Source organism: Dermacentor albipictus, chromosome 2 (genome assembly GCF_038994185.2).
Source record: "Dermacentor albipictus isolate Rhodes 1998 colony chromosome 2, USDA_Dalb.pri_finalv2, whole genome shotgun sequence".
NCBI classification, from domain to species: Eukaryota; Metazoa; Arthropoda; class Arachnida; order Ixodida; family Ixodidae; genus Dermacentor; species Dermacentor albipictus.
Genome location: NC_091822.1, coordinates 28,176,515 through 28,195,755, shown reverse-complemented (window position 1 = coordinate 28,195,755; position 19,241 = coordinate 28,176,515). Strand labels below are relative to the sequence as shown.

Here is a 19,241-nt window from a genome sequence, read left to right as displayed (position 1 = left end):
GTAGGTGCAGTTAAAAAGAAAGAAGTTAATAGCAGCCCGGCTTCCTATTCAAATATTCGATGTAATTGTAAGTGATTCAAGCTTAGACGCGGCGTTATTATACGACCTGCTCATTTCATGTCTTTTCCAGTGTTGAGTATTTCTCTTCACTTTCCGCAACAATCTGGGCTCCCTTTGCCATAGCCTGTTTCCCTCTTCCTTTATCTCTTGCCACACGCAACGCTGGAGGATGACGGAGAGCCATAACTCCCGGTCATTTCTGCCGCGTGCGTGCCACGCGCAAGAGAAACACTACCGAAGGCGGTACAGCGAGGACATTACAGGGGCTTTCTATTTTTGTATGCTGCGTTTTTTTACCACACTCTGGCGCTAAGGCACTTTTCTCTTCTTTATTCTTCATCTTGCTGGGTATCAGTTTCTTAGCTGCCCCACTCCCGTCTTTTTTATTGCTCCTTTATAAACGATGTACTCGTAAATGATTCCTCGTCCGGCTTTCTTCAGAGTTATAGATAGACAGTTTAGCGCTGGTCCAAAAGACGGATCCGTATTTTTTAGTCTGCTCATGTTGCTGAAATGACCAGCACGCTTAGCTCACCACGCGCTTCATCCAGCTCACCGAGCCCGACCAATACGGAGGAGTGAAATAGGAAGACAGCTCCGCTTTGCAAGACCACTGGCCGGAAGCCACATTCTGAAAGTCTCCGAGCTACTCTCGATGATGGCCTTCTTTCAGTACCCGCAGGCGTGTACGTGTACGCGCCTTTTCTTTGGGGAATGGAACGGGGCCCCGGTTAAAATAGGAGTCGCTGTAGTACAGAAAAGCACACGGCTACTGCTCTTCTGTTCATCGGAGACGTCAAAAAAGAAAAGGTGAAGGCAAAAGGTAGACAATTTGCTCCTCTTTTTCTACTTACTCTATTAAGGCATCCCCTTTGGCCTCATGCACGAGAAAGAGTCAGCAGAAAGGAAAATATGCCATTGGGGCGAATTCTTGTGCTGCTTTACGCGAACATCGTACATTGCTTTAGTGTTGAGTCTTTCCCGTAAGACCAGCTCGTCCTGATGTCCAGGGGCCAGGCGGCTAGGGAAGCATATGGGTCCCGTGAAGAGGGAACCACTGCCATCGACGGCGTCTAAGAAGATGTCGAGCTCGGCTCAGTAAAGATGTCTCTCTCTCTCTTTCCCGTAAGTTAAACCAAATTTTAGAAACAGAATGGTACGCATTAAGCAAATTACGCCAATAACATACAATTCAAAAGAATTTTGCTAAGCAAGTTGGTGCCGCTTACTATGCCTTTTCCATAATAATTATCCGCGCCTTTCATCAAATCTTCCGTATTTCAAGAATATGGCACACGACATCGTCAAAGAATTATGGCTTTTGCATTTAGAAAGCATTTGCTCCTTTAGAGCTCATTTCCATCATCTGTAGCGCGCAGCCGTAGTGGAGCCACGTTAATAGAGTGAGCAAAATTCCACGCTCGGGAGCTCTGGTGCCAGGTTACACTATATCCACAGTGGCTGTCTAGACAAGCTCAGGGAATTCAGGAGTACAACCAGCCAAACGACAGCGTCAATGTGGAGAAGCATCAAAGCTGTGTCTGTCGACTGCCCTATATGTCCCATCTTAAGAAATCTTTGCAAGCTCCAACCAGCTAAGCTAAGCACACTCGTGGCGAAGCATGCTTGCTAGTTTGGTCAGCCTCTCGGTGAACACAGCCTACACTTATTTAAAGGTACGGCGCTTGAGAGTGTTAGGCGAACGAAACATTGTGAAGTGATCGCGCGTTAGTTTCATAAAAAAAAAACAGTAGTATTGGTTAGAGCCCCGCGTGCCAGCGCATCATCTTCTGGCAGTCGATCGCCGAATCGCTAAGAACGTGCCTGTTGAGTAACGTGAAAACTGTTTATTGATGGTGGGGGCAGTGTACAGATGTCTGTATCGAAGACAAAAACTAGACGTCAAATGTGTACCGTCCAACCTGTGGTGGTGCTTTTCAAAAGCAATCTTGTGCCTGCTGCAGTCAGAAGGAAATCGCGGCGTCGTGGCGCGATACCAATAAACCTTCAATGAAGAAAAAGCTTTAATTGTCGTTACTAAAAATTTATTGACACAAAAGCTGGCTGTTTGCAAGTGGAAAAACTATGTGAAGAAATTGAGAATGAAACGCTCGGCAAACAAAATTTTAAAACATAAAGACGAATCTCTGACATTATTATTCAGTGCGATACCTATAAGAAAGGTACACCCTTCAGGATAATTTTTAGTGAGCGAAGGACTTTAGAGCTTCAAGTGAGCAGTTTCATGTTAAAGTATTCAAATGTGCTAGATAGGGGCAAGCAACGTTCTGGCAAAAAAGATATTCACGAAGTCAGTCGGTTTTCTACATTAACGAAAACATACAGTACGCCTATACTGTGGATACGGAAGAATCATTTTATTGGGCACCACGCTGTGAGCTCGCTATAAGGTAATGCTTTTCAAATATGTTGCTACTCTATTTCGCTTCGCTAGGCCTGTGCCATACGCCAAACATTATTGTTGTCATGCCCGATTCGCCTGTCTGTCACGAGACGCACAAAAACACCGACAATTCCCCATTTCTTTCATCTAGATATAAAGTGCACCCACGGATCATACAAAATCAGGGTGAAAAAAAAAACGTTGCTCTCTGCTTCTAAGATTTTGTTACCATTAGCCTTCCGCGATTGGTGAAAAGGTGGCATCGTTTTCGTTACACACCTAGATAGCCTGTGTCACACGAGGCCAGAAAACTTCAGAAACTCACTACGTCAAAGTGACCTGTGAGCACTCAGGAAACATTAATACCCACCATTGTTGCTTAGTGGATTTGCCATTGCGCTGCTAAGCACGAGATTGCCGCGTGAAATCCCTGTCGTGGCGTCCGAATTTTGATGGGGGCGAAATGCGAGAACACCCATGTTGTGTGCATTGAGTGCGCGTTGAAGAACCCAAGATGGTCAGAATTAATCCGGTGTCCCCCCCCCCTCTTCGGCGAGCCTCATAATCAGATATGGTTTTTTTGCATAACACCCCATAACATAAACAAGCATCAACATCCTCAACAAAACTAAACTGTTCTGCTTTTCTTTTTTGAACTAGACGGATACTGCCACATTTCAAAAACGAGTAGAAGGTGGCTTTCTGCTGATCGCTCTGGCGCCGTGTACTCGAAGCTGCCGGCGAGAATTTATTTCTTCGCCTATAATAAAACTTTTGTGTAAGGGTTACCGAGTCATTTCGACATAAAGACGATACCACTGTGGCAAATCTTCATGGGCGTCCATCTAAGCGTCATATTTAAGGCCGCGCTGCACGCCGACAAGCCACGACAGGACAAGCAAGTGGACCAGTCGCGCAAGCCTCCATTCTAACCCGGTTATGCAATTTCAGGCTTACGATGGCGACGGCCAAAGGCTCTGAAGACCTCAAGGCGATCCACCTCAAGACGGAGAGAGGGCGATTTTCGGTACCGGAGGAGTACAGGGGCCAGAAAATCCGGCATTAGATGAACCATTCACCATCACGGAGTTAACAGCCATAGACGAAAGTAATAAGACGAGCGAACCCGGAACGGACGCCATTACATACAAGCTGCTCAAGAACATGAATGATGCTGTGGCACACGGTCTCCTGGATCACATCAACAGAACCTGGGAAAGCTGGAAGTCGGAAAGAGGCCGAGGTACGGTTCATACCGAAACCCGGCAAACCTTTGACGATCGAAAACATGCGCCCGATCGCGCACACTACCTTGTGGGCAAAGTCATGGAACGCATGGTCCTCAGAAGACTTCAAGCCCACCTAGACGAGACGTGTCAGATGCCGGCGACCATGCATGGATTCAGCCAGCACCTGCGCACCCAAGACGTCCTGATCCAATTACACGAACTATTGATTAAGAGAGCAACGAGGCACGCGCCCCACGGTATACTGGCTTTGGACCCCAAGGGGGCCTTTAACACCGTTTCGCACGCCAGCGTACTCGAGAACCTGCGCAAGACGGGGCGTGGCCGCAAGACCTACGGCTATATGAAAGATTTCCTAACCAACAAAATGGCGACTAACCAGGTAGGAAAGGAACAGTCCGAGCCTGTGGATCTTGGAGACAGGGGTAGCCCACAGGGGTCGGTCCTGTCGCCTCTGCTTTTCAACCTGGCCCTCCTGCCCCTGGCTTAACTACTCAATCAGATTGAAGGCGTGGACCACGCGTTCTATGCCGGCGATATAACGGTGTGGACGAGCCGCGCGGGATCCGATGCCTGGGCGGAGGAAGCACTGCAGAGAGCGGCAACGACCGTCCACGAGTACGCCATGACCTGCGGCCTGAGCTGCGCTCCACAGAAATCTGAGCTGCTCATGGTATAGCCCGGAAGACTAAAGAAAGAGCCACCACCAAACATAATTGTCACCACCGATGGCACAGAGATCAAGCCAACGCTGCAGATCCGGATACTGGGCGTGCTGTTGCGCAGTGATGGCAAGGCGCACGCAGCCGTAAACAAAATCAAGACCACATCACAGCAGGTCATGAGCATGATCCGAAGAGTCACCAACCGGAAAAGAGGGATCAAAGAAGAAGACGGACTGTGCGTAGTGCAAGCATTCGTCGTGTCACGCGTAAGGTACTCCGCCCCGTACCTCCAGCTTGCGAAGGTGAACCGCGAGACGCTGAACACGACGATAGGGAAAGCAGCCAAACTCGCCATGGGCATCCCAGTCTACTCGTCAACGCAGACGCTGCTGGATATGGGTGCCCACAACACCGTCGAAGCGCTGGTGGAAGCACACCTATCCCACCAGAGAGTAAGGCTGAGCCGGACAGAGCACGGCCGGGCCGTCCTGCGCAAGATAGGATGACAAATTGAACAGCAGCAGACAACGGAGCCGCTCCCCACAACGCGGAGAGACATTATTAAGACCAAGACCTTCCCGCGGAACATGCAGCCGGGGAGGAAGGACGAGAGACGCTCTGTGCGGGCCAAGGCACGGGCTCGACAGCTGGAAGAGGACCCCGAGTTTCTCTACGTGGACACCTCGATTCCCAAGCATGGCCCCAGAGCGACGGCAGGCGTCACCACCATCGATAAACTGGTCACAGGCGCATCGATACGGACGACGAATACAGCTGAAGCATAAGTGGTCGTAGCCCTAGCACTCCCACAACCAGGAGTGAGGACCGTGGTCACAGACTCCAAGACCGCCTAAGCAATCTACCGCAAGGGTAACATCTCTCCCGCGGCACTAGCGATCCTCACAAAACGAAAATCACCGGGATGGGCTGTTGAGCTGGCGTGGGTCCCGGCTCACTCGCAAGTGGAAGGCAACGCACTCGCCGACCACTATGCCCGAGAACTGTCAACCGGGCCGAGGACGAGCCAGAGCTACCGCACCCCATGACAAATTACAAAGATATCACCCAAATGCACAGAGCCGGCAGATGTAGGCTTCCCCGTCCGCATCCGCAACTCAGCCGAAGGCAGCAAACGATCGTGCGACGCGCGCAAGCGGGGTCGCTAGTGAATGCCATCTTCCACAAGATGTTTCCAGCAGAGCATGACACTTCATGCCCGTTTTGCAGATGACCGGAAGGCACTCTAGCACACATCCTTGCAGAGTGCACTAAGCTCAAGAACCCCCCCACCATCCTTCCCTCCCCCCCCCCCCCCCCCCCCGAGCGATGGGAGACCTTCTTGTCCAGCCCCGACCTACCGACCCAGCTCGCGCTGGCGGCTAGAGGCCAGGAAATGCTGGACGCATATGGGACCTGAGAAGAAGGTTCCACCCCATCTGGTACCAGCGCGCAACAACCTTTACTAAGGGCTCAGTAAAAGCTGATTCTCTCTCTCTCATCATTGCACTAGCTCGGCGCCACCGAAACCATCTCTTCTGCGCGCTCCTCACCTCTCGTCAGGTAATTATTTAAGCTACACTCCCGCGATAAGCAATGCTATTCGCGTTTAAAATCACCTCCTGTAAACGAGGAGAGCGTTCGAATAGGCTGCTGAAACAACCTTGAGGATCAATGCCCGTGCTTGCGTAAGCCGTTACGTAAATGTGACGTCAGGAAATTGGAAGAAATAATGCAATGTACCTTCACGTTACAGCACTGTACCTGTACCTGTACATCGCATAAAGGCAGTGCCTTGGCGTACGCGTTGATGTGGAAGAGTGCCGGAATGACCGTCGCTAAATTCATGATTTCCTTTTTTTTCTTCTTAACGGCATTTTGGTTCGCTTTCACAAAGGATCATCAAATGCAGAGGAATGGTACTGCACAGGTCACGAAACACCCTTCCGATATACGCCTTATTATGCGTTGGCCAGCGCTCTGCGGCATTTCAGTTTTGTTTTCAGGGTGTTCGGGAACGTTGGAGGTGTTTTAGATATTTCTTAGAAACGGTGTCCGTCCAAGCATCAGAACACATACAAAGTGGTTTCAATCGAATTGATGAGGCGCAAAAAGAAAGGTCTGATATTGGTGCTCAAGATTTCTTTACCTACTACTCTGCAATGTTTAGATTTCGGCATGCAGTTTTTGCCCGACCACATTTGCATCTCTGACTTGCGTCACTTAAGAATGAGAGTTATGCTGTGTGATTTGGCTCATTTGAAAGTGGTGGAACATGGAATCGCCTCGCTTGACTTGTAGTTCATTCTGAGGGAAATCATGATCTCACAATACGCAGGCAATTTTCTCCATTCAATTACGTGGAACTTGAACAACTGGCTTTCCTCCTGGTATTCATTCATTCATTCATTCATTTGTTTGTTTATTAGTACATCAAAGGTATTCCATAAGCGACGGGCAATTACTTCAGTGAAGTGTACAATCTATGGCTGCCTTGAAATGATGCGGGTCGGAGTGGTGCACGCCTTCGCCGGGAATGTAATTCCAGTCCCGTGCGTTCTTCCCGAAAAGGGATAGTCTGAACCGGCGCGGGATGCACAAATCTTTTTTTACTTATGCAGCAGTATGTACGGTGCGCTGGAAGGATAGCTGAGGTACTAGGAAAAAAATGATAAACTGTCTGATAAAGAAGCAGTCGAAATACTAACGCCTTATGTATATAGATTAAAATCAGAAATTCCTGGTTTTAATATTAGCGGGCAGGAATGAGAACGCTGTGGTAATAATAATCGGAATGAATCAAATGAGCTGCACGATTTCGAAGTGCTTCTGCAGTGTTAGAAAGGGTAGGTCGGTGTGGGTCCCAAACAGAGCATGCGTATTCTAGCTTAGGTCTCACAAAAATTAGATAAGTTAGTAACTTTAAGCCGGAGGGAGCAACGCGCAAGTGGCGGCGGAAGTAACCAAGCGTGCGACTGGCTTCGTTATTAATGTTCGTAACATGAGAAGACCAAGAGAGGTTATCTGAAAGTACAACGCCAACGTACTTGCACGACTCTGCAGACGATATTTCTTAGTTGCAGAAAACGTACTTCCAATTATGGCGATGCTTCCACCGATGAAAACGTAGTACTAAATATTTGTAGTATTCAGTGACATTAGCCACAAGTTTCACCAAGTGGGCAATTTCGTCATGATCATCTTGCAATGTGCAGTCATTAGTACTAGCAAGGATTGGGCGATACATCACACAATAGTCAGCACAAAGAGGAATGTCGGAAGAGACTATAGAGCGTAAATCATTATACATATAAGGAAGATAAGGGCGCCTCAGTCTTCTAGATGAGGAGTTTTTAGCATACACACACTGCTGTCTGTTAGAAAAGAAAATACGCATACAGTCTACAAGAAGAGGATCAAAGTCTAAGCGAGAAAGCTTCAGAAACCAGTGACGCGAAACTTTGTCAAAAGTCTTTTTGAAATTTAAAGAGAAGGCATCAAGAGGGATGTCTTGATCAAGGTTAGAGCTTATGGCATTTATGAATAGTGATAACTGGATGTCCCAAGATAGACCTTAAGGGGAGCCATACTGGTAAGGGTGGAAGGTATTGACAGAGGTTAGAAATGTAGCAATGTGAGAGTAAAGTACACGTTCCATTAATTTCGAACAGATGCTGGTTATAGAAATTGGGTGGTAACTCCTGCATAATGATAAAAGATTTTTCTGTGGGAGTGCTATAACCTTACCCTCTTTCCAGTCATCGGGCACTACTCCTGATCATAAAGACTGCTGAATATAGGACATAAGATCTACACTGTAATGCAGTGAATATTTGTCAAGACTTTAGCGTTGATACCATGGATGGGAGATGACGATGACAACTTCAAGGAGTCAATACATTTACTGATGCAATTGGAACTGAAGGCGATTGCGAGCAAGGTATCGTAATTGAAACATGGCAATTCAGGGAGTTAACCATATGCTTTGCTGGTAAACACAGAAGAGAATTCACCATTAAACACCTGGGAGATTTCATGATCAAGAATATATTGTGTTGCTCGTCACACATTGATAGTGGCAGAGATCGCATTGGATTTAAAATATTCCAGAACCGCTTAGGAATATGCCGAAGAATGTCTGGTAAGGTAGTAGAAAAAAAAGAGTTTGATTAGCAAGGGATAGGTACGTTTCTTGAGCGGCGCGGTATTTATGCCATACAGACTCAGAGTCAGAGCTCCTGACGGTGTGGTAACGCCTTTTTTATTTTTTATTGTTGATACGCTTTGGTGTCGCATTAAACAAAGGTAATGACTGCTTTTCGGTCACAGTGATAGTTGGTACGTATGTTTTTATCAGCTCATACAGTGTACTTTTGAAAGGAAGCCAGTTAGTTTGAACAGTACGCTCTAAAAAAGCCAGTAAAGAACCAGCTGGCAAATTCCGCGAACTTAATATTCATATCAGTATATTCATATCAGAATTGGTTGCTATCGCCGAGTCCTTTCTTCAGAACGTGAAAAGCAGCGAAAAGAAGCGCGCTCTAATGCGCAAGAGGGATTGAGAGCTGTGAGAGCCGTAGTTGTGCCTTGTGGCGTTTGGCCCATTCGGAGCAGGATTTCTAGCTACGTGGAAAGGAATCCGAATTTCACTGGTCGATCTATTCGCGCTTTCCGCTGGTCGTTTCGGATCAACTCGCCGCGCGCCGGATCCCTTTCGCATGCTCCGCCACCGACACGCAGATTCGGGGCTGGCGTCCCTTTCGCCTTCAAGCGAAATCGGTACCCGCTCGGTACGCACAACATTGGGTTGCTTCGCAAAGTGGCTGCGTTCGGTGCTGTTGCAGAGCTCGCGTTGAGCGATGAGAGCTCGGACGACCGCGATTACGAGGTGGCGCAGGTGCTGTACGACGCCTTCTGTGTACGTTCTCAATGCACAATACTTGCGGGCGCGACATCGAAATTACGGACTCTGCGAGTGCCACGGTCAAATTACGCACGGGGAATGGCGACTTTGGTTGCCGTGGAAACGTACAGGGCGGAAATCTGGCATGGTTTCCGGAACCGGTTTGTGTGACGTGCACGCCGACTTTCCGTGTGATGCCTCGCGGGGTGCTTTTGCTCTCCACTGGCCGAATGGGATTTGTTAAACCCGAGTGCTCGCTCGAAGATTTCGGTGGCCGCTCCAGATGGACCAGTGAAAAACGCCACTATCTACACCATCCGCAGCCACACGCTCAAGGCAGGCACACTATTCCTATGGCGTTTTCCGCACCCAAAGAAGTTGGCAAGGTTGTGCCCTCACATTACATGCGATGCAAAGCGAGGAGGCACAAACGAACATGCCAAGCCTTTCGTGCTTCCCGTTATGACTGTGTTGCACAATATCGCCCTAAGCTGCGGGAGGTTCCGCCTGCAGGACAAACATGCAGACGCAGTAACCACCGGCTCAAGGAGCACTTGACAAAATTTCTTGAATGCAAAGGTGCGCACTTTGCTACGCATTACAGAATTTCTTCCTGTGAGCCTTGCTTTTTGCATGCCCTGATTCTGGCCAAGAGTGCGGAGAAACCATCGCAAGGACTTTTAAGCGTATTCTATATATTACCAAAGGGCGATATTTGTTAGCAACCCGTGAATCTTCTTGCGTTCAGCAAAAATACGCTTTTATTTTACGCGTGCGCCTGATAAGCATAGTGAAGGAAAATACATCACGATGTTAGAACAGTCAATCTATTGCGCATGCGAAAAAAAAATTATTCTTTCTGCTGAGGCCTTGGTTTTAATAAAAATTTCCTAATGGTGCTTGTGTGTGTCGCTTTCGCTGTGTGCTAACTGTTTTTCACGGCATTAAAAAGAATGAATGGCACATTTTTCGTAGTCGTTTCATGTTTTTCGTGGTACATCCGACTGGTTCCTGGTGTGCTTCGACCCGGCTTGCAGCGATGCCGAGCCCTCTCTAAATCGGAGCCATTGAAAGCATGCACCAGCCGAACGCGGTGGCTGCTCCCAGAGCAATCTGACTAGCCAGGTGGTCAAGTTTCTGTCGGATCTCGGTTGCGCTCCTGAAGGTGGGAGCTGGCGCCTCGCAGTGCTCTGAGCTGGAGCGAGGCGCTCTGAATGAGCTTTTACGATCGCGTTCTGAATGAGCGCTTGAAAGCGACCAGCTGAATGTACATCAAACTATTTCTTGAAGTGCGAGAAGTTAGCTGAGTAGTTGCGTTTCATTATACAATTATAACTATTCGTATTAAGACATAGGTCGCATTAGAGAGGTTCAGAGAACACACACGTCGAGGAAAAACGAAAGGAAGCCACAAGTGTGTTTGCGACCCTTTTCAGGGCCTACCTATCTCTTATCATTCAAGCATTTAGGACCATAGTGGAATAGAATCTCGTCATATTTATAAATTTATAAATGACTTTGCAGAAAATTTGTTTGTCATGGTCGATTATATTCGGATGATTATTGCACTTACCTGGAAGAATCATTTGACGCAGACACCGACCAGTTACAGAATCATCTTAATTATGCTTTATCTTGGTGCGACAGTTCGAACATAACCTTAACTCGTCAAAGTCTAACATATTAAGATTTACTAACAAAAAACAACTAATTATAGAAAGCTAGAGAAAAGACGGGGAATGCGGGAGATGGAAATTCAAGACGATGAGCAAAACGTGAACAAGGTGAATGCAGGAGCCAACGTTTCGACAAGCGGACTTGTGTTCTTCAAGGCGACATATGCTTTCCTCGCCACAGTATATATAGGTAGGGTTCTTCTAAAGGGGAAAGGATGTGAGGTGGGATGGTGCCGAAACGAGGGAAAATCTGTTAGCGTGTCGAAATGAGAGTAAAGAAACGCTGTGTACAAGGTCAATGCATCGCCACCTCCCTCCTCCCCCTTCACCCCGGTCTGCCAACACACGCGCGTTAGCCGGCGTGTCAGGGGCGTCTCACACGCCGGCTGACAAAAAAAAAAGGAAAAGGAAAGGGGAGAAGAAAAAAAAAGGGGGGGGGATACGCCAAAAAATCAAACTAAGTGTTGTTGCCTATAGCTTGAAGTTTAGCATAGCGAATAGATTCTAAAGCTCCCTTTGAAACGTTTATGCCTATTGGTTGCAATGTCTTGAACTTATGGATAAGGCATGATTCTCGGTATTTTCTTTCTCGTTCAGCATGGAAATTTGACTGTAAGATGTAGAGTTTAAGTTCATCAAAGTTATGACCTGGTTGGTTGAAATGCTCGGCGACGGCTTTGGGAAGCTTTTTAGCTGTGTCCGCGCGATGTCCTTTTAATCTGACGTTCATTTATTGTCCTGTTTCACCGATATATTGTTTCTTACAGAAGGAACATTCAAGCAAATAAATCACATCTGAACTTGTGCAAGTGAAGCTAGATTTGACTTCATGTGTATAACTATTTGCGGTGCTTTTAATTTTAATGTCACTTTGAAGGTGCCTGCAGGTTTTGCACCTAGGGCAACAACATGATTTTATTACGGGGGAATGCTGCTGGCTGACTTTTGCGCGCACTAACATGTCTTTAAAGTTCTTGTTTCGGCGATAGGTAACCCTGGGTACATCCGGCAACGCTTTTCGCAGACGCTCCTTACTTGATAATATTGGGTGGTATTTTCTTAGGATGTTGTTTATGTTTGGGAGTGCATTAGAATATTTTGTTATAAACGCCGGCGGTCTGTCAGATTCTAATGTGGGCTCTTCGCCAATTCCGACTGTCTCTCCTATCTTGACGCGGCATCATACGCTCTATCGAGAGCAACTTGGGGATAGTTACTTTCTGCTAGCGTTGATTTAAGGTCATTTAGGTGGTGGATACAATCGTGGTCTTCGCTGCAGATTCTTCTTATACGTTTCGCTTCTCCGACAAGAATTCCTTGCTTGCAATGTCGCGGGTGATGACTGTTGTAGTCTATATATTGCTGGCTATCTGTAGGCTTCCGGTAAAGTGTCGTTCTCAGTTTTCCGTTTTCTATGTAGACCGTCGTGTCTAGGAAGTTGATCTGACTAGGAGAGTGGTGAGCAGTAAATTTAATACTCGGGTGAACACGATTGAAATGGCTAATTAAGTCTGTTAAGCCGCTTGTGCCGTGTTCCCATATTATAAATATGTCGCCAATGTAACGAAGATAGGTGTGGGGTTTTAAAGGGTAGGATTTCAGCCGGTCTGCTTCAAGCTGTCCCATGAAAATGTTCGCATACGTGAGGGTGAATGGCGTCACCATGATAGTGCCGAAAATTTGTAGGTAGTGTATAGAATCGAATTCGAAATAGTTGAGCGTACAACGCAGTAAACGAATACGAACTCCACAAAGATTTAACAGAGTTTTCACGACGCATGCGCATCAAGGAGTTCTTTCTCGGCAGACCTGATGTAGGAAGAGATATAGACTCTCTTAGACCACCTAGCACGTGGACACCGGACACCGAACAGTGCCCAGACCTCGATTTATACTTGAAACTGATATCAAAGGAAATTCTAGAGTCAACGCAGCATTGCCGGAAGCGCAACAATTTGACCCCCGCTCAACACAAAATCGCCCTTGACGCCCTTGACACGCAGGCTAACGCGCGTGTGTTAACAGACCGGGGTGAGGGGGGGGGGGGGGGGGGGGCTGGCATTGACCTTGTACACAGCGTTTCTTTACTCTCAATTCGACACGCTAACAAATTTTCCCTCGTTTCCACACCCTCCCGCCTCACACCATTTTCCCTTTAGAAGAACCCCACTTATATATACTGTGGCGAGGAAAGCATATGTCGCCTTGAAGAAGACAAGTCCACTTGTCGAAACTTTGGCTCCTGCATTCACCTTGTTCACGTTTTGCTCATCAATTATATAAAGGTATTTCTTAAAGACGACTGAATTGTCTGTTGTAGACGAGAACAAATATGTAGAAGTTATTTTTTCCGATCATTTAACCTAGAATACACAAAGTGCGCGCTATCTGAACCTACGAACTAATTGAACATTACGCAACGCAACATTGAGCAAGCACCAGCCATTAAAAGGGACACTTTTTATATGCCAAGGGCCCCTTCCCCCGCTTTTCATTTAGAGTAAGCATGCGCATGCAGTGGTTGGGACCTTTTTACTAAAGTTGACATTGCCGCTTTGAGGCCTATACAGTTCAGAGCGGCCCATTTTGTCACAGAACAAGACGGTTTTTTCGTGCGATCACTTCCGATGCAAAAATGGGTTGGGATGGCCTTCCCTTGAAAATATGCGAAAATATTTACGATTGCCTTTCGCTTGTAAGTTCCTTTAGGCACGACGGGTATTCAGAAAGAAAAATGCATCAAGGAGCCTACGTATCTGCCTGCAGACACCACTGTTTGAAGGTACGAGAGCTTGCATGCAGGATCAACTTATGTAAATGCACTTTTCTCCCAGTACAATACGCTAATGAAATAACCTTCCCCAGGAAATTGTATCTGCTCCCCTTCAACACTTTTATCCTCGCTTCATAATTTTGTGTTAGGCTGGTCACAGTTGAGCCTGGTGTTTTCTTTTCGCTATTTGTCTTTTAAATTTCAGTTTTCGTGAACATTTGTTGTCCATTGTTGAATTGTTCTCGAAAGAGTATCTGAACTGCTACGAAATTTTATCGATCTGCATTTTTCTACGTATATGTAACTTTTGGAATTTCAATGTTCTTATACCCCTTCACGTATGCACTGCGGACGTTTGTAGGTATTCGACATAAGTGAAGGAAAAGAAGCCTTTTAAAGGAACCTACTGACAACGGCTGGTCCCAGTGGTTATTATATTTATTGTATAATTATTAATGTTATTATTATTTAATTTTCTTTATTTTGCAATGGGCAAGTGGGTTCGATTCTTTCAAAGAAGCGCCGGAGAACTAGTAAAACCGGGCACGCGCCGGCATAATGAGATCGCCAATGTTTTCTCTATAAATCGCTGGCTTTCGTCAGACGCCGGAAAAAGAACCTCATAAATATAGAACGTCCTGTAAACAATTTCATAGGATGTCACTGAAAAGTTTCTACAACGTTTCAAATACCTTAGCACGAAAATTTATTTTTTTGCATAAATAAACGTCACGGTAGGTAATATGAAGGCCACTGTGTAAAACATGAAGTGGGTCTAATTTGAACTTTTCTTTCAAAGGCTGGTAATGGAACGGTCCTTCAGACAGGATAACGTACGGATGACAGAAATAGTTGTGCATTTGCCCTCCTGCCCGAAGTGCTGTTCGATTAACTTCTACGAAAGCTGATGAACTGCTAAGTATGTAAGAATGCTGCCAGCCCAGTTCAGCATACTCTTGCCCTCTAAAGACTTGTTAGAGTTACTTGAGGCACTCGCAAAAAGTTTAATACTAAGTACTATTCAATCCGAATATTGCAAAGTAATCACTCAAGCAAAAGGTTTGCTTCCAACGAGTTTATTAGGGCTCCTCCAGTCAGCATCTCCCGAAAGGCAGTTTGATGGTGCCTTTTGGCCCGCACGCAAAGCAGCATAGTACCAAGTTCCTTACTAGCCTGTGTGTGATGGCCACTAAGAGTTCTACACACAGTAATTACTACAAAAAATGCTAAAATGCTGTACATAACAGTATTGCAAAGCAAACCGCTAGCCGGTAAAAGCGATATGAACTGATATGAACTACAGTGCCAACGCATAATAAATAGGGCTGTAAGAAAAAAGCTAAATTTCCGAATCGAATTGAATACATATATAATAAAAAATATAAAAACGATGCTCAATTATGGAAACAAATACAGAATATTGTGTCAGATCGAAACAAACTGAGTCTTTGTGGAGCTCGGATTCTAATAAAACGAGGCTTACTCATTGATTTTATGCATCCCTGCAATTCCGTTCAGACCTGGCCATCGGGTTAAGTAAGGATGTTGTAACTGACAAAGACCAATGCTTACAGCTTTCTGGAAAATTATGCCAATGATAGTAATGAAACAAATAACACAACCTCCGTTCAATATAGACTGTTGCAAGTGCGATACTACAGCATCACACATTGTTTTGAAGGGATGCAAATACAGTGAGCTAGGTTCAACACAATGCTTTGGCTAAATGAAGACAGCAAATTCGTTTATACGCTGTCAAAATAAATAACTCTGATCTCTTGATTGAAAATAACTAGTAAATGTCTTCTGCCTCGTTCTCTCACTCAGGAAATAATGTCTCCCTGCAAGAGCTGCAGCTCTCCTGCGACGCTCATAGAAAACGTAGTCACCATATTCTCTCTCTCTTTGTCGTCGAGACCTCGAATAAGTGTCGTTATTCCTTATATTTGAAGAGAAAGGAATATTCGACAATTCCGAAATGTGAATTCTCAATTCAAAGCGAAATAGATCGTAAACAGCATACGATTTCTATTTCAAATGTCAACCATTCGCGCATGCCCAGCTTTAAGCAGTACCTTTTTTTGCGACAACCCAATCCTCTAAACAGTTTACTATTGGCCCGAATGACTGCGAGCGGAGATGTACTGAAGGCGGTGTAAAGCAATTGGTAGCGTCCAAATGCCCGGCCCCTAGGGACAGCTGATTATGGCTAACAGAAGCTGATCTCCAAGGCCATTTTTTTTTTTGCTGATTGCAGGTGCCGGAAGCAATTGTGGCGCCGGAAACACGTCACAGACGCCATTTCTTGTGGCAGTGAGAAAAGGAACCTGGAGTTCCTGCTGTGGCGAGTGAGGTGGAGGAATCACACGCGTCCAGCTGCGTGAGACAGCTACTACCTAAAAAATCAGTTATATGGCCTGATTTGCCGCCGCTACAAATGTGCCGGTGACCAGCTCTCTGCAAAATTACGGGATGAAAGAAAGAGGCGCACCTGAATATCCTCAATGCCACAAATGCTCGCCTTCGGTGACAGAATGCCGTTCTATTAAGAAGGTGAAATTTCATTTTCCTTCTTCCTGGAGCGTTGGTTTCTCGCTGACTCAATCATGCAAATGCCGGAGAGACACTGGGGTGGCCAACTGCACCAATCCTGGAGATGCTGTACGGATCACTGGGGTAATTCCACGTAAAAGAATTTCAGGGGCTACTGCGAGTGGGGAGAGTCAGGGGAAGTGGCATGCTAAAGTCGCTACGCAAAGGATTTCCAGAGGACCTTGAAGGAACTAAAGCCGTCTTTGGTAAGTGTTATTGATTGTTTCTATTGGAACTTTCATCAGGTTTTGCGGATGTATACCACAGAACTTGCGCTGTAGTCGCAAAATTTCTGCTTTGTAGACAATTGATTATCACCCGGCTTGATTTCTGCAGCTGTCGGACGGATTGTTAAGTCAGTATTAAAAGGTTATACTGAATATTCCTACTTAGCTACTCACTTGAACATCGTCCTTAATCGGGGAGGTAATTTACGTCTTTTCAAAGTTGACTTATAGGAGTCAGCCTTAGAAGGCGCAATAGCACTACTTGCTAACGGTCAACTTTGAGATAGCATATTCGAACTAAATAACTGATATGCGTCCAAGAAGGGTGTCAGGTAAGAGCAAGTTTTAGGTGTACTGCGACGGACCTTTTAAAACATTGTATAATTTTGCCTGATATCCGTTTTTGTTTGCTTGCTGCTGTTTGCGTGCCTTTTTTGTCTGCATTTCTCGCCTACGCCTCCGGCCAGGATTGCAGCTGCTGAGTCTCGTCTCGGAATACCTTGTGATGGGATTTTAAATTTGGTAGGCGGTACGAAACTTTATCCATAGACCGGCCTCGGTGAAGTAAATTACATGTTAGAGAAAAGTAGGCATGGTAATGCTTCCCCTTAACGCTTTTTCGCAATCATTCTGTTTAGGTACATGCCAAACAAGTGAAATGTGGAAACAGCCGTCCGGTCTACAAATCTGGTAAAAACAATTCCGCAATAACCAAGCGCCATATTTTATTCACAAGCATCCGGTGCAGTATGATTGAGGATGTCATTTGTTCTTACATCATGTGATTTCCCGGTCAGAAAATCGACCAAACCGAAGGATGTGCGTGAATAATTGGTAGGAGAAGGTGTTTCGTTCTTTATATGTTTCCGGGAATGCTAAAGCAAATGTTAGGCAATGATGCAAATGCAATGCAATGTAAAGAGAACGTCAAACTATTGACGCAAACTGAGTGTAATAATTAAGCAAGTACAAACAATGTAAATATTTCGTTGTATAGCGCGGTTTCTGTATCAACGCGAGAGGAATCAATGTTACATGTTTTATGAGTGACGCACGAGTCTATGGTTCTTTCGGATTGCCTATTTTGAGAGTATACTTATGTCATACGCCCGGCCGATAATTTCTGTGTTCGCAGCTGGCGTTGGTACTTCCCCTATGAAGGTTAATTATTATTGCTTTGTGGGCGTCGTGTCGTCATTGGAGGGCGTGCGACTGTCGAGAAATACAAGACGCAATGAGAAATGCTCAAGAACTCGATCTCTTGCGCATTTGACTTTTATGCCTCACGGCCGACGGCTGGGAGGCGTCATCGCCCCGTTTCGCGTTTCCAAGCCAGCAAATTCACCCCGCTTCGCAATGAAACGACCGGGTTCTTGCTCCGCTCGACACTTCTTGAGGGCCTCCAACTTTTTCAAAAACAATGCACGCACGGATCCCATTTTGCTGTTCCCGTCATCTTCGTTGTTGTTGTTGTGAGTGTTCATCACGCATATTCTTCACATCACTTTTTTCCTCCACACTCGGCTGCTTCTGTTGCAAGCTTCTTCTTCTTCTTTTTTTCTTTTTTTTTGTGGGCGGCGTCGTCACTTGCCGCTTTTATCTGTTCGGGCATATACGCCACCGCATATACGTTTTGTGAGTGTTTGACCAAGAATTGGCACATATCCAGAGGTGCATACAAAACTCCACATACTCGGTAATTAAAGCTGTCCATTCCTGCAGGTACCCAGTAACCCAAATTGCTGTCTAGACGGCAAGACAGCACCCGCGAAGTAGGGAAAAGACGCAAGGAAAGCTTTGGTTCACTATTTCTTTCCATCTCGGCGATCATGGATTTTGTGAGGCTTCTCATGCGACAGACACATGGTCATCTTACAAACTGGTTGCACGCTATATATACGGGCCATGCAACGCACCCGAAAAACGTTGTTGCGTGGCAACGACAGCCGCATCGCGATTCTATATTTTCGTGCACTTCATGCGTTAAGCGTGGCCTCGAAGAGTGGCACTTTGATCATTGTTTAGAAATTTGCGTGCGGTTGAAGTTCTTACGATATGGCAAAAGTAAAAAATACTTTGGCATTACCTTTTACAAGAGTTTGAAGGATCGTCAAATTTTTTTACTCAGCCACGAGGAAGGTGTTTCATCTAGGGACACGACGTATCAACATGCGCGTCCACAGCCACCTCAAGGTTGTAGCCTAAGAGTGACGGCATTGCCTTCGAGATCGCGCTCCGCCCTGAACCATGGCCGATGCTTGTGATCAACAAACTGAGCAGACTTGGCAACCATGACTGCCGCCAATGTTCTTTAGGCGCCACCCTGGGAGAGTTAAATTGCAGGTAGCGCCGTGAAAATTGGAAATAATAGCTGTATATTGAAATTTCTCTTTATGACAACTTTTGTTTTCATGTAATAATTATCGCAATTCATTCTACGATTTGTTCATTTATGTGCTGAGAATAGAATCTAGAGAAAACATAGTGGGCGAAAAAAAAAAGAGTTACAGGGACCCTTTAAGCTCGACGCGAACCTTAAACTGATGGCATTTTCTCGATTCCGCAAAAAAAGTTCGGTAAATGGCCACACCAATGAATGTAGCTAAATCTAGCTCCGTTCATCTAGGAGGTCATTGTTCTAAATTGGATAGAATTATTCTTCAACCTATCACTATCAGTACCTTTTAGTACCAATAC

General features: G+C 45.9%; 1 protein-coding gene across 1 annotated transcript in view; it reads right to left on the bottom strand.

The window, feature by feature from the left end:
* LOC139055900 (gonadotropin-releasing hormone receptor-like) overlaps positions 1 to 19,241 on the bottom strand; it is a 563,383-nt gene that overhangs the window by 464,616 nt on the left and 79,526 nt on the right. The gene's annotated exons all lie outside the window — the stretch shown is intronic.